This window comes from Lutra lutra, chromosome 2 (genome assembly GCF_902655055.1).
Source record: "Lutra lutra chromosome 2, mLutLut1.2, whole genome shotgun sequence".
Lineage (NCBI taxonomy): Eukaryota > Metazoa > Chordata > Mammalia > Carnivora > Mustelidae > Lutra > Lutra lutra.
Genome location: NC_062279.1, coordinates 178,579,726 through 178,597,073, shown reverse-complemented (window position 1 = coordinate 178,597,073; position 17,348 = coordinate 178,579,726).

The following is a 17,348-nucleotide window of genomic DNA, read 5'->3' as shown; positions in this document are numbered from 1 at the left end:
ATAACCCCAAATAATAAAACCTACAAATCTCACAGGAAAAGGAAATCCTGGAAGCATCTCAGGACAAGAGGTCTATAACCTACAATGGTAGATACATTAGACTGGCAACAAACCCATCCACAGAGACCTGGCAGGCAACACAGGACTGGCATGTTATACTTAAGATACTAAACAGGAAAAATATGCAGCCCAGAATACTATATCCAGCTTTCAATTTCATTGAAAATTAGGAGGGATAAAAAGCTTCCAGGACAAAAACTAAAGAATCTCTGATCACCAAACCAGCCCTAAAAGAAATATTAAAAGGGATTCTCTAATCAAAGAGAGAGTCTAAAAGTAATATAGGTCAGAAAGGAACAGAGATAATAAACAATAACACTCACCTTGCAGCCAATGCAATGGCACTCAATTCATATCTTTCAATAGCTATCCTGAATGTAAATGGGCTAAATTTCCCAATCAAAAGAAACAGGGTATCAGATTAGATTAAAAAACCAAGACCCAGTGATATGATATCTGCAAAATACTCATTTTAGACCCAAAGACACCTCCAGATTTAAAGTAAGGGTGTGGAAAACCATTTAACAGGCATCAAAAGAAAGCTGGGGTGGCAATCCTTATATCAGACAAATCAGATTTTAAACGAAAGACTATGAGAAATAAAGAAGGATACTATATCTTACTTAAAGGGTCTATCAAACAAGAATATCTAACGATTTTAAATATTTATGCCACTAACATGGGAGCAGCCAGTTATATAAGCCAATTAATAACAAAATCATTAGAAAGAAACACATCAACAATAATACAAAAATAAGAAGGGATATTAACACTCTCCTTATTGAAATGGATAGATCATCTAAGCAAAAGACAAACGAGGAAATAAGGACAATAAATGACACACTCGACCAGATGGACTGCACAGATATATTCAGAACATTCCATCCCAAAGCACTAGAATACACATTCTTCTCTAGTACTTATGGAACATTCTCCAGAATAGATCACGTTTGTGGTCACAAATCAGGTGCAACCAGTACCAAAAGATTTGGATCCTTCCCTGCATATTTTTGGACCACAATGCTTTGAAACTAGAACTTAATCACAATTGGAGAGTTGGAAAGAACTCAAATGCTTGGAGACTAAAGAGCAACCTACTAGGGAATGAATGGGTCAACCAGGAAATTAAAGAAGAATTTTAAAAATTTATGGAAACAAATGAAAATGAAAACATAACAGTTCAAAATCTTTGGGAAGTAGCAAAGGCAGTCTTTTTTTTTTTTTTTTTAGATTTTATTTATTTATTTGACAGACAGAGAGATCACAAGTAGGCAGAGAAGCAGGTGGAGAGAGAGGGGGGAGCAGGCTCCCTGCTGAGCAGAGGACCCAATGTGGGGCTCAATCCCAGGACCTCAAGATCATGACCTGAGCCGAAGGCAGAGGCTTAACTCACTGAGCCACTCAGGCGCCTTGCAAAGGCAGTCTTAAGAAGAAAGTATATAGTAATAGAAGTCTTTCTCAAGATATAAGAAAGAACTCAAATATAGAACCTAACCCTACACTTAAAGGAGTTGGAGAAAGAACAGTAAATAAAGCATAAGCCCAGCAAAAGAAGATAAATAATAAAGATCAGAGCAGAAATCAATGAACTAGAAACCAAAAGAGCAGTAGAAGAGATCAACAAACCTAGGAGCTGGTTCTTTGAAAGAACTAATAAGATTGATAAACCCCTGGCCAGACATCAAAAATAAAATAAAATAAATAAAATCATGAATGAAAGGGGAGAGATCACAACCAATATCAAAGAAATACAAACAATTATATTATGAGCAACTATATGCCAGCAAATTAGACAATTTGAAAGAAATGGAAGCATTCCTAGAGACATACAAACTACCAAAACTGAACCAGGAAGAAATAAAAAACCCGAACAGACCCATAACAAGTAAGGAAATTGGAGCAGTCATCAAAAATCTCCCAAAAACAAGAGCCCAGGGCCAGACGGCTTCCCAGGGAATTCTACCAAAAATTGTAAAGAAAAATTAATACCTATTAATTCTTCTGAAACTGTTCCAAAAAATAGAAATGGCAGGAAAACTTCCAAACTCATTTTATGAAGCTAGCATTACCCTGATCCCAAAACCAGACAAAGACCCCATTAAAAAGGCGAATTACAGATCAACACCTCTGATGAACACAGATGTGAAAATTCTCACCAAAATACTAGTCAATAGGATCCAACAGTACATTAAAAAGATTATTCACCACAACCAAGTGGGATTTATTCATGGGCTGCATGGTTGGTTCAACATCCACAAATTAATTAATGTGATATAATACATTAATAAAAGAAAGGACAAGACCATATGATACTCTCAATAGATGCAGAAAAAGAATTTGACAAAGTACAACATTGTTTCTTTCTTTTTTTTTTAAGATTTTATTTATTTATTTGACAGAGAGAGATCACAAGTAGACAGAGAGGCAAACAGAGAGAGAGGGAAGCAGGCTTCTTGCTGAGCAGAGAGCCTGACGCGGGACTCGATCCCAGGACCTTGAGATCATGACCTGAGCCGAAGGCAGCGGCTTAACCCACTGAGCCACCCAGGCACCCCACAACATTGTTTCTTGATCAAAACTCTCTACAGTGTAGGGATAAAAGGTACATACCTCAATATCTTAAAAGATATCTATGAAATACCCACAGGGAATATCATTTTCAGTGGGGAAAAACTGAGAGCCTTTCCCCTAAGGTCAGGAACACAGCACAGACATCCACTATCACTATCACTACTCAAAATAGCACTGAAAGTCCTAGCCTCAGGACTCCAACAACAAAAAGAAATAAAAAGCATCCAGATCAGCAAAAAAGTCGTCAAATTCTCCTCCTTGCAGATGATATGATACTTTATTTGGAAAAAAAAAACAAAAGGCTCTGCCCCAAAACTGCTAGAACTCATACAGGAATTCACTAAATTGGCAGGATATAAAATCAATGCACAGAAATCAGTTGCATTTCTATACACCAACAATAAGACAGAAGAAAGAAAAACTAAGGGGTTAAACCCATTTATAATTGCACCCCAAACCATAAGATGCCTAGGAGTAAACCTAACCAAAGAGGCAAAGAATCTGTACTCACAAAATTATAAAGAACTCATGAAAGAAATTGAGGAAGACACAAAGAAATAGAAAAACATTAAATGCTCATAGATTGGAAGAACAAATATTGTGAAAATGTCTATGCTACCTACAGCAATCTACACATTTCATGCAATCCCTATGAAGGTACCATCAACTTTTTTCAAAGAAATGGAACAAATCATCCTAAAATTTGTATGAAACCAGAAAAGACCCTGAATAGGTAGTGGAATGTTGAAAAAGAAAACCAAAGCTGGTGGTATCAAAATTCCAGACTTCAAGCTCTCTTACATCACTATAATCATCAAGACAGTGTGGTACTGGCACAAAAACAGACACAGAGATCAATGGAACAGAATAGAGAGACCAGAAATGGACCCTCAACTCTATGATCAACTAATCCTCAACAAAGCAGGAAAGAATGTCCAATGGAAAAAAGACAGCCTCTTCAACAAATGGTGTTGGGAAAATTGGACAGCCACATGCAGAAAAATGAAACTGGACCATTTCCTTACACCACACACAAAAATAGACTCAAAATGGATGAAGGACCTCAATGTGAGAAAGGAATCCATCAAAATCCTTGAGGAGAACACAGGTCACAACCTCATTGTCTTCAGCCACAACAACTTCTTCCTAGAAACATCATCAAAGGCAAGGGAAGCAAGGGGAAAAATGAATGATTGGTACTTCATCAAGATCAAAAGCTTTTGCACAGCAAAGGAAACATCAACAAAACCAAAAGACAACTGACAGAATGGGAGAAGATATTTACAAATGACATATCAGATAAAGGGCTAGAATCTAAAATCTATAAAGAACTTATCAAACTCAACACCCAAAGAACAAATAATCCAATCAAGAAATGGGCAGAAGACAAGAACAGACATTTCTATAAGGAAGACATCCAGATGGCAAACAGACACATGAAAAAGTGCTCCACATCACTTGGCATCAGGGAAATACAAATCAAAACCACAATGAGATATCACCTCACACCAGTCAGAATGACTAAAATTAACAAGTCAGGAAATGACAGATGTTGGTGAGGACATGGAGAAAGGGGAACCCTCCTACACTGTTGGTGTGAATGAAACTGGTGCAGCCACTCTGGAAAACAGTATGGAGGTTCCTCAAAAAATTGAAAATAGAGCTACTCAAGGCCCAGCAATTGCAATATTGGGTATTTACCCCAAAGATACAAATGTAGTGACCTAGAGGGGCATGTGCACCCAAATGTTTATAGCAGCAATGTCTACAGTAGCCAAACTATGGAAAGAGCCTAGATGTCCACCAACAGATAAATGAGTAAAGAAAAAGTGGTATGTATATATACAATGGAATATTATGCAGCCATCAGAAAAATGAAGTCTTGTCATTTTCAACAATGTGGATGGAACTAGAGGGTATTATGGTAAGCAAAATTAGGCAATCAGAGAAAGACAATGATATAATTCACTGATATGCAGAATTTGAGAAACAAGGCAGAGGATCATGGGGAAAAAGAGGAAAAAATGAAACAGGATGAATCCAGAGAGGGAAATAGACCATAAGAGACTCTTAATCTCAGGAAACAAACTGATGGTTGCTGGAGTGGAGGGGGTGGGAGAGATGGGTCACTGGGTGATGGACACTGGGGAGGACATGTTTTATGGTGAGCATTGTGAATTGTGTAAGAGTGAGGAATCATCGATCTATACCTCTGAAACAAATAACTTACTATATGTTAATTTAAAAAATGATCTTGAAGGGGCGCCTGGGTGGCTCAGTGGGTTAAGCCGCTGCCTTCGGCTCAGGTCATGATCTCGGAGTCCTGGGATCGAGCCCCGCATCGGGCTCTCTGCTCTCTCGGGGAGCCTGCTTCCTCCTCTCTCTCTGCCTGCCTCTCTGCCTGCTTGTGATCTCTCTGTCAAATAAAAAAAATAAATAAATAAAAAAAATGATCTTGAAGAGCAGATGGAGTGTACACAGCCTAGTAAAGTGTACTGTGTAGGTCTGAAGAATTGTATATATAATAGTAGTAAAACATGGGGAAAGAGACATAGGAAGGTAAGGAATCATTTGAAAGCCTTATAATTTATTGCAAAAAAATTATGAATTTAACTATGTAATGTGATATTCCACTAGAGACAGAAGATAGAAGAGAATTACAATTGCATTTATATGTTAATCGAAGCAATCATTCTCACTGCATATTTGAAAATAGACTTAAAGTGTCAGGAGTGGCATCAGAGACGTGATGAATGAATGAAGTTAGGATTAGGGAAGTAGCAAAAAATGTGATAAATGGTCATGTTCTGAGTATGTTTTGAAGGACCCAACAGTTTTTTTATGGTGTGTGGGGAAGACAGGAGTCAAAAGTGACTATTGGTTTTGACCTGAGAAAATAAAGTGATGGAGTTGCCATTGCTGAGGGGGGATAATACTGGAGATGTGTTGGTTAAGGAGGATATTCAAGAGCTCAGTTATGATAAAGAAAATGTAATAAAAAATATAAATATGAACCTAAAGTTCAAACAACAGAATGGTTTAAAGGAGAAATCAGCATGTATGCAATATGTTAAGCCTCAACGCTGATGAGGTTATCTAAAGAATTGATGAAGGTAGAAAATGAAGGGGTTCTAAGGACGAGTTTTGGGATACAACAAAATTTCCAAGTCACATTGAAGAGTTGAAATGAGTAAAGGAGACTGGGAAGGAATAGATAATAAACTAAGAGGAGAAATAGGAAAAGGAATGGCTTGGTTGGAAAGTGAGAAAAATATGTCAAGGAGGCTTGATGTTCAGATGTATAAAATGCTGAGATGTGTCCCTTTCATTAAAAGGTGTTCTTATCTCTGCAACACAAAATCCAGATTGTGGACATTTGTTTCTTTAGTCATCCATTTATTTTGAATTGCAACGTTTATCCTTTCATTTAGAATGACAGGGTAAACTATGTCATCTAAAATTTCTCGCTATTATCCACCCCAAACCAGAAAACTCTGGTTGTTGAGTGAGACACTTTAAAGAAGGATTTTAGTTGGCTATTGCTACATAATAGCCACAAAAAATCTCAATGGCATTCTCATTTAGGTCATTTATGCCTCTTGTAGGGGGTGACTGATCCAATCATGTTCCACTGGAGATGATCATGAAAGGACAATATAATTTATGTGCCTTTCACCCTCCTTGGACTTGTGGATCCAACCAGAGAACATTCTCTTGTCAATAGCAGAGACACAAGAGAGTTGATACAACAATCATAATTTTTTAAACCTCTACCTGTGTTACATATAATAACATCCACTGGCTAAAGCAAGTTACATGGCCATGACCAAGTTCAGAATCAATATGTGGAAAAATGGGAGAAAAGAGAATCCACATTTTTAATAAATAGTTTAATCAATGACATGCACACAATAGTAGCCAGGGAAAAGTCTTTTAGATAAAACAATAATTTTAAAAATTCTGCTGCAGACAATATTTACAATTCTAAGGAGAGTAAAATATAACAAGAAAAGAGAAAAACAGAATTAGAATAATTTTAGAATGGGGTAAATGCATATAATTTAAAAATATTGGTTATAGTTATTTCACTATAAGTAAGTCACTCTGACCACACTTAAAGTTGAGAGGAACTCAGTTCTATCCACTTTTTAGGAAAAGGAATGGCAAAGAACTTTAGTGCATAGTTAAAAACCATCACAGTCAGTAATAATCACAATAAAAGAATTATACCATTTACCTGCAAAATTATCATATTTTAAATATTGCTTTTCTGATGTTAGGAACTGTGTCTCTTTCTTGACCATATCTGCCAATAACTTAAGTCTATTGGGGAAATGATTACTGTAATGTATATATTGATTTCCTTTTCTGAAGCTCAATTAAAGACAATAGTCCTCTGAATAGCTGTGGGTTGTCTTGGTTATCCACTTCAGTGGTTAATTAGAAATTGTCTCAAATTAATATGTTTAGAAAGGAAGCATTTTCAATTGTTTTTAAGTGGCAGTGTTTAATCCATACAAACAAATTAAAGTGCAATTTTTTTTTTTTTTTTTTTTTTTTTTTTTAGGTAGAGGCTGAACTATGGATTCTATCTCACATTAATTGTTTACCTGACTGAGATGGGCCTGAAGGATCCGGCAGTCTTAAAAGCTTCTTTTTACTCTCTTGCAAGGTCTCATGAATTTCCTTCTTTTGGCCATCCTCATGATCTCTCAGGTCCTCTTTTGTTATGTGTGGTCCTTAATCCTAATCAGTTTCATTTTTCATTTTGTTCCTGGGCCATTTTCCAGGGCTAGTTTGGCTGCAACTTTTCTGTATGTAAAAGGAAAAAGAAATATGAAAGAAAATCCAAAACATAACTAATACTTACATTTTTAAATCTTAAAATTAATTAGGAAATTCAGAGTTGTAATCAATAGCCACTTAATTTTCTCTCTAATTAATTATTTGGTAATGTAATCAAGACAGACACAATTACCTTAAGCAATTAAAAAACAACTTTTCCCAGTTACTAAATAGATTGCAATAAAAATAGAAAATAAAATCCATATACTCTGTTGGCAGTTTATTTTTATGCATTTCAATAGAATTTATGTAATTTAAAGTGATGTTAAAAATAAGAGCATTGATTTTATGCAGAAAATGAACCAATTAAGTGTAATACTTACTTTTTCTTGGTATAATTAGTGGGAGTAGTTATTCTATGATTAAAAAGAAAATGCTAAAAAGAAAAAAAAGTCAGTTTTTTATTGAGTCTCCAAATTATTGGGGGGAATCATATCTCCTATGTTCCTTCTACAGTGGTTTTTGTACTTGGCATTTGTGTGACAAGCCATTATATTCCTTCAGAACTTTTCTCAAACCTTGGTTCAATCTCTTCACATTATATGAACTGAGCTATGAAACACTTGTTTCTCTCAGACCCCCTTCTAGTCAATGTGCACCTATAATGAGGAAAGGGAATCAATATTCTCCTTATTACCTGTTACCAAGGTGTCTTTCAAGAAATAGCTCCTCCCTCAGTCCTGTAGTCCCCCTAGTCCACCCCCTTCTAGTTCATACCATAATTTATGCATACTCCATGAAGGACATAAGTAAAATAATTCATCATCTCAAAACCATCACTCCTTTAACTTCCTGAACTCCATTTTCTCTATCTCTCCCGTATTTCTGCTGCCCAATTCTTTTTTTTTTAAATATTTATTTATTTGACAGCAGGAGGGATTACAATTAGGAAGAGAGGCAGACAGAGAGAGGGGGTAAGCAGGCTCCCCGCTGGGCAGGAAGCCCGATATGGGGCTCGATCCCAGGACCCTGAGATCATGACCTGAGCTGAAGGCAGAGGCTTAACCCACTGAGCCACCCAGGTGCCCTTCTGCTGCCCAATTCTTAAATAAATTACTCTCAAGCTATAGTTTATATTAAGAACTTGATAAAAATAATTCAGAAGGTATATTCAGATATGTCTTTTTTTTTAAAGCATGCAAGGTGATGTTTCATGTACATAATACTGCTGTAAAGCACTTAATGTCAAAGATCTCATACTTTGAATCCTGTATCTATACCAATAAACTTCCACTCTTCTGTTATTCTTAGTTCTTCCATCTTTTTGACTTCACCATGACTTTAAGCCTCCTATCCATCCTCTGTTTGCTCTAATTCTTACCCTGTCTCCCACATGCATATTTTGGTTTCATTAACTCCCATGGACCTGTTAGCTGCTCACCTGAACACACCTGGGCCATCATCAAATGATGATTAGAGTGGTATATTAGAAACTTTTACTTTTAAACTTTTACTTTTTTTTACTTTTAAACTTTTCTCTTATTTTTTTTTTCCTTGCCAAGCTATACTTTTGAGTTATTATCTTGTCTTTTATGGAAAAAAATGACATTTTTCTCATTATGATATTGTAAATTTTCATAATAAAATGTGAAAAATATATATCATAACACAGTATTTTGAAAAAATGTTTATCTCAATAATAAATTTTTTAAAGATTTATTTATTAATTTTAGAGAGAGTAAGAGAGGTAGAGTGTGGGAGGGGCAGAGGAATAGAGAGAGAGAAAGACCTCAAGCTGACTCCCCACTGAGTGCAGAGTCTGACATGGCGCTCCATCCCAAGACCCCAAGATCATGACCTGAGCCAAAATCAAGAGTTGGATGCTTAACTGACTGAGCTACCCAGGTGCCCCAATCTCAGTAATAATTTTATTGCTAATTTTCTTTAAACATTTTTTTTTTTCCTGTCAGGACTCAGCAGGCCTTCACTAGTCACTAGAACTGCTAGTTCCTTGATCTTGGACTTCCCAGCCTCCAGAATCATGAGAAATAAATGTTTATTATTTAAGCCACCCAGTCTGTTTTTGATGTTTTTATTGTTAGAGCAGCCCAAGCTACGACACTTACAGACTGTTGATATGCAATTTTGGTAACATGCATAAGATCTTAAAAATCTATAACCACTTTCACCCAGCAGTTGCGTATCTGAGGGTTTATCCTACCAACCAGTGGTAGTTGGAGTTATACAGCTCAGATGACTAGGTCCACTTAGCAATTGTGTTAAATATCTTCATTTGGTCCACTGAAGCTACATAGCAATCTTTTCATGCATCTTTGTGTATTTTTGGATTCATGGCCTAAGCAATTTTCAAACTTTTTGCTTTCCTCCAACTATAGTCCCCATCACATTCCCTCATTCTTTCAACTTTACCATGAAAATCAAGTCAATCCAATGTACCCCCAGCCACACTCTCTAAAATCTCTTAACCTTCTGCCTCTATCTTTGGAAATTTGCTGTTTCTATCCCCTATTGACCATTCTGGGAACTTAAACTATTAATCTTTATAAATTTATGTTTTCACCTTTGCCCACCCCCCCAATTCCTAGAAGAAAACAGGGGAAAAGCTTGATGCTTGGACTTTGGCAATGATTTTTTGAATATGACACCAAAAGCACAGGTAACAAAAGCAAAAATATGCCAATAGAAATGAAAAGGGTCTTCATTTCAATTTTGTGCCTATTTAAAAAAAATAGTATATTATATAATAAATATATAATAAAGTTACCAAATTTTACAACTTACCAAAATAGACACAAAATGAAAAGAAAATAAGGTCTTTAAACTATTGAAGAATGTAAAATTGTAATAAGAATTTCCTACAATGCAAACTTTGGTTTTATGTCACTTCAACAGCCCATTCAGTCAGGCAAAAAATTATGTCACTCTTATATAAATTCTTTCAGAGAATAAAATAACACTGAAAGACTTCCCAACTCAATTGATGAAGCCTGGGTAAACTTGATACCAAATGCCATATAATACGTTACCAAAAAAAAAAAAAAAAAGGAAAATTATGAACCAAATTCACCCTTTAACACCACAGCAAAAATCATAAATGTTGAAGTGTATATAAAAAAGTGTAATGGGGGTGCCTGGGTGGCTCAGTGGGTTAAAGCCTCTGCCTTTGGCTCAGGTCAAGATCCCAGGATCCTGGGATGGATCCCTGCATCCAGCTCTCTGCTTAGCAGGGAGCCTGCTTCCTCCTCTCTCTCTCTCTGCCTGCCTTCTGCCTACTTGTGATCTCTGTCTGCCGAATAAATAAATAAAATCTTTTTAAAAAAGTGTAATGTATTTTGTTAAAAATTATACATTACTGAAATAAAAAGTTGGTTTAATATTTAAAAAAAAATACCCATTTGAAGATAAAAGGAAAAAAAATTAAAAATTATTTTAATTCATACAAGAAAACAATTAAAATTAAATATCTATTTAAGGTATTAGTAAATGTCAATTCTCAAATTAGTAGATTCAATGCAATCCCAACAAAATTTTTAGTATTTTTTGTAGGACTGACTTAACGAGAATAACAACAACCAAAAAAAACCCTAAAATTTTCATGGGAATGTAAAGAGCCAAGAACAACCCAGACACTCTTGAAGATCAAGGTTGGAGGATCTGCTATTCTAGAAAGCAAGATGCATTATAAAGCTACAGTAATTAGTCAAGTTTAGAATTGATGCAAGAGGGACGCCTGGGTGGCTCAGTTGGTTAAGCAACTGCCTTCAGCTCAGGTCATGATCCCGGCGCCCTGGGATCGAGTCCCACATCGGGCTCCTTGCTCAGCGGGGAGCCTGCTTCTCCCTCAGCCTCTGCCTGCCATTCTGTCTGCCTGTGCTCATTCTCTCTCTCTCTGACAAATAAATAAATAAAAAATCTTAAAAAAAAAAAAAAAAGAATTGATGCAAGAATAAACGAATGGATGAACAGAACAAAATAAAGGGCCCAGAAACAATTCCATACCTGTGTGGACAATTGGTTTAAAACAAAACTGCTCCTTTAAGACAGCAGGAAAAGGATTGTAATATTAGCTTCAGGTGTAGAAATTAGTGATTCATTACTTAGAACACCCGTGCTCATCACAAGTGCACTCCTTAGTTCCCATCGCCTATTTAACCCATCCCACCTTCCCTCTAGCAACCTTCAGTTTATTTTCTGTAGTTGAGTCTGTTTTATGATTTGACTCTTTCTTTTCCCCATGTTCATCTGTTTTGTTTCTTAAATTCCATGTATGAGTGAAATCAGCTGGTATTTGTCTTTCTCTAACTGACTTATTTTGCTTAGCCTAATACTCTAGCTCCAACCACATCATTACAAATGGCAGGATTTCAATCTTTTTTTTTTTTAATTGGTCAGTACTATTTCATTGTGTATATATGTGACATCTTCTTTATCCATTCATCCAATGATGGACATTTGGGCTCTTTCCATCATTTGACTGTTGTCAATAATGCTGCTATAAACATCAGGGTGCATATATCCCCTTGAATCTGTATTTTTGCATCCTTTAGGTAAATACCTAGTAGTGCAATTTCTGGGTCATAAGGTAGTTCTGTTTTTAACTTTTTGAGGAACCTCCATCATGTTTTCTAGAAAGGCTGCACCAATTTGCATTCCTACCAACAGTATAAAAGTGTTCCCTTTGTCTGAATCCTTGGCAATATTTATTGTTACCTGTGTTGTTAATTTTAGCCATTCTGACAGGTGAAAGGGGTATCTCATTTTAGTTTTGATTTGTAATTCCCTGATGATGAGTGATATTGAACATCCTTTCATTTATCTATGCATCTGTATGTCTTCTTCGGAAAAATCTCTATTCATGTCTTCTACCCATTCTTGACTGGATTATTTACTTCTTGTGTGTTGAGTTTGATATGTTCTTTATAGATTTTGGATACGATGCTAACCCTTTATCAGATATGTCATTTGCAAATAGCTTCTCCTATTCTGCAGGCTGCCTTTTAATTTTGTTTCCTTTGTTGTGTAGAAGTTTTTATCTTGCCAAAATCCCAATAGTTTATTTTTGCTTTTATTTCCCCTGCCTCAGAAGACATATCTAGTAAAAAGTTGCGATGGCTGATGTAAAAAAGCTACTGCTAGTGTTCTCTAGGATTTTGATGGTTTCCTATCTCACATTTAGGTCTTTTAACTATTTTGCATTTAGTTTTGTGTATGGTGTAAGAAAGCAGTCCAGTTTCATTCTTCTGCCAATTGCTAAACAGTTTTTCCAACATCATTTGTTGAGGAGACTTTTTTCCATTGGGTAGTCCTTCCTTCATTGTTGAAGATTAGTTGACCAAATAATTCTGTGTCCATTTCTAGGTTTTTTATTCTGTTCTACATGTTGATCTACCTGTCTGTTTTTGTGCCAGTACTATACTTTTGATAATAATAGCTTTGAAATATACCTTCAAGTCCAGAATTGTGATGTCTCCAGCTTTGTTCTTCTTTTTCCAAGATTTCTTTGGATATTTGGGGCCTTTTGTGATTCCACATGATTTTGGGATTGTTTATTCTAGCTCTGTGAAAAATGCTTGTGATATTTTGTTTTAAAGGTTTATTTATTTATTTTTAAATACAGTGAGAGAGATAGCAAAAGCAGGGGGAGGGGCAGAGGGAGACAGAGAGAATCTCAAGCAGACTCCCAGCTGAGCATGGAACTTGAGGCAGGGTTCCTTCTGACAACTTTAAGATCATGACCTGAGTCGAAACTAAGAGTTGGACACTCAACCAACTGAGCCATTTAGGTGCCCCATGCTGGTGCTATTTTGATAGGGATTGGACTAAATGTGTAAATTGCTTAGTATAGACATTTTAACAATATTTGTTCTTCTAAGCCTTGAGCCTGGTATGTTTTCTCTGTTGATAATGCTTCCATAAGTGTTTTATAATTTTTGGAGATCTTTTACAGATTGCTTTGAAAATAACCAATACTTGATCTTTATCTCATAAGGTACATAGATCACATATTTGCTTTGCAGAAGTTTGTGTTGTGTGACTTTGCTTTTATGAAAGAACTACATTAATGCCTGTTTTCCTAAGTGACAGAAATGCAAAGAGGATTTTTTCTTTTGTGAGAATTGTGAAAAGCAAAAATAGCATTCAACATTTGTTTTGCAGTGAGCCTTTATAGAGACAGTGTGCCCTGAGCAGTCCCCACCAAGTTTCTTCCCTGAGAAATACACCAAGACATTCAACATTAAGCCACAACAGCTTTGATCTGTGTGGTAAGCATCTGTGCTTTATCTTGATTTATTTTGTTTCTCCATCAGCACAATGTGTCTTAAAGTATCAGAAAATCCTAAGAGACATTATTTTATGAGGGTCAGAGAACACTTGAAAAAATTCCATGTAGATTAATGGTAATTTCTTCTTTGATTTATGCTATTTCATCTTGGGAAAGGTTTCATGGGAATGCTCTACTTTTGGATAGAAGAGGAAACTTATAGATCAATTCTAGGTGCAATGATTCCTAAATGTGAGTTGTAAGATGAAGAAACTAAAACTTCATTTTTATAACATATATTTCAAGACTAACAAGATGTTTTGAACATGGCTAGTAATAGAATGTGTGGTAATCAATACACAGTAGGTATATTGTCTCAAAATATGTGCTCATTTTGCAGTGAAAGAGATGATATTTACCAATGGAACTGAAAGTGACTTTTTGATTGGGTCTGGAATGATCATTAGTCAGTCATCTTTTTAGTGATTGTTTCTTCCTCCGTGCCTCTTTTTAGAAAAGTCGTCATTGGGATATCCACATCTCTTAAAACATTTCTCTTTTCCTGTTTGACAATCATGTAATATGGATGGGTGTTTGCCCACCTCTACCTCCATGGGTACACATGGAGTAATGTGAGCAAACTGGCATAATCATAAGCCCTGTTGCTAAATCATGGTTTCAGAGATGAGCAACAACCCAAGCATAAGCCGACTACCATGAAATATTTTCTCTGGTCATAGTTATTGTTTTATGTTAGTCCAATCAGAGTGAAACTCAGAACTTATTTGATAATTGTGGGAAGCTACACCATTGCTACGTAAGTGTAAATGAGGAAATCTATAACTGTAGTTTGTAATATCTGTTGGAAAACATTTTGCAGTGAAGGAAGCCAACCTCAGGAAGAAGCCAGCTAAAAAAGATAATTTAGCCAGGAGAATTACTGAGAATTTGGTTACTTTTCTTGTTAAAACAAGAAAAATTAACATCCTGAGTTTTCCAGCTCAGCTCTGTAAATCTCCGCATTTTCCCTCAGCTCTCACTTCTCCCCCACCTTATATCCTCCGCCAATCCTCACTAAAGTGTATTTCCTTCCATTTAGTTCAATATTTCTTTCCTGGGAAATTCAAACAACAGCTTTCTCTTTTCACAATGAGGATGCCTTTTCCCTTTAGGTCTCAGCTTGGCTAAGGTAAAGTTACTGCAGCATCTTTGCTAGTCCAGTGGAAGAAAGCCAGAGGAAGCTGGCTATTTGCAGAACTGGTTTAGAATTTCAAAACAAAGCATAGAAGACTGGGAAGGTCACTTATAAAGCTATTTGGGGTTCCTGAGATCTAGAAGATCTAAATAACCTGCCTAAAATCACACAGTGATGAAAAATAAAGAAAACATTAAAAAAATTAGTGATTTGGGCTTAATAAAAACTCTGTTACTTTGGGGATATTCCAAAGTTATCATACCTTTCAGAAATTCATAATTCAGGTAAGTCTTTCCACTTGCAATAAGAATAGCAACTAAGAATAATTCTCTACTATATAGATATTTTCATCTTCCATTTTCTCTTAGGTTCCAAGAATAAGCCATGCCTTTGGAACTGATGCTACTCACTCTAGACAGGATTTAAAAGAAAACGTCTTTCAAAAATAGACTTGTTCATTTTCAGATTTAAAAAGGACTTCATAAAAGTTGATTGCAAGAAAATGTTGAGAAAAATTAGACCTGCTGTAGGTCTCTCCAGAATCATGTTTCTACACCATCCTGCAATCATTTATGGGGAACTTTCCCTTTTATGTGCAAGTTGCTAAGTTTAAACATTCAAGGTCTCTGTTTTTTGTATTCATTCTCTTGATTTTTAAAGCAAACTTATGAGATTGTTAGAAGAATGTTTTGTTTGTTATTTTGTTTAGTTCACAGGCAAGGACACTAAATTTCCAAAATCACCCATCTATCAAGTGAGAGAACCTAGGTTTTAGATCTAGATATTGCCACTTTAGGATCAGAATTCTTTCACCTATATTGAATTTCCTCCAAATTTAGGCAGACCCATAATTAAGTAAAGATACAGAATAGACAAAATAGGTATCCTCAAGACAAATAAAAGTGGTATTTGTGTTATCTCTAGTAATGAAGAGTGTGGTAATCAATTCCCCTATTCTGTTCTATTATGTTGAAGTCTACTAGTGTTACCATTCATTTAGACAAGAAAAATTTGAAACTTTTTATTTTATTTTTTCCTTTTAATTAATTAATTAATTTATTTATTTATTTATTAATTTATTTATTTTTTGAGGAAGTGCTCTGGGACCAATGCAAAAAGAAAAGTCAAGCTTCATTTCATAATGGAAATAATCATAATCAAATTAATTTCTCTTCCTCAAATTCAGTGGAACTCTTATAGTATGTTGCTTCTCTGGAGAAGGTTTAGCTGGTTTTCCAGGCTAGAAAAGAATGAGCAAAACTTTTTCCAAAACTACTATTGCCTGGATGGTTTTATTTTCTTTCAGAGACCTTATAGAAAAAAATGGTATGAAGGAACTATCCATTGAAATGGATTTTTGGATGTATATACACAAAAGCATTCAATGTCCTCTAATATTTTATCCTTGGGAATGGACTACCCAAAGTGATTTCATCAAAATTTATTGGTTATCTTTTATATTTCATGGTTTATGTTTGTTCTTGAAGGGTTTTAGGTTATAAATGTACAAAGGCATATCACATAGATTTCCCATACTCAAAATATTTATAAATTTGTTGGAAACTCTCTTTTTCTTTCTGCCATTTCCCAAAGTATAGCAGAGAGACTATTTCTAAATAAAATAGACATTCAGTAAAAAAGAGCTCTTATTGAGTATCTTCTATGTGACAGACACCATTCAAGATTATGGAATATAGCAGCAAACAAAACTTCAAAACATTCCACAGTCCTAAAACTTCTTTTTTTTTAAGATTTTATTTATTTATTTGACAGAGACACAGCAAGAGAGGGAACACAAGCAGGTGGAATGGGAGAGGAAGAAGCAGGCTTCTTGCTGAGCTGGGAGCCCGATGTGGGGCTCAATCCCAACACTCTGGGATCCTGACCCGAGCCAAAGGCAGACGCTTAACTGTCTGAGCCATCCAGACACTGCAAAACTTCTATTCTTATCAGAGGAACTTATTTGCCTAAAATATATGCTGAATAATGACCAGAAATAAATCTATGCCAAACAGGTGACAAAGGATGATTAATTAATATCCATTCAGAAAACAAACATTAACTGTGCATTAGACTTGAAGTCAAATGAGCCAAATCCACTTTGGTTTGCCCCTTTTCTCCATGTTAAACATTGCCTTCTCTAGAAAATGGTTCTGAAAGCCTTTCCATAGCACTCATTTCCATAATGGCTTCTCTGTTTTCTTTTTTTTTACATGGATTTAGAATTTAAATGGACTTAGAATATTCCTATTATTCTCATCATCTGTTAGAAATCAGTCTCTCTGATTTGGAGAGCATGGGAGAATTGTTTAAATCTTACAAAATTTTGTTTTATACAATCTTTGTGAACCTATGTTTCTGGGGTCCAGATTGGACCATGGCAATGATTGATTCAAACAAAAATCCACAAAGACAGTGATAATAATAAACATGACAAGAAGCAGAACAAGTCTC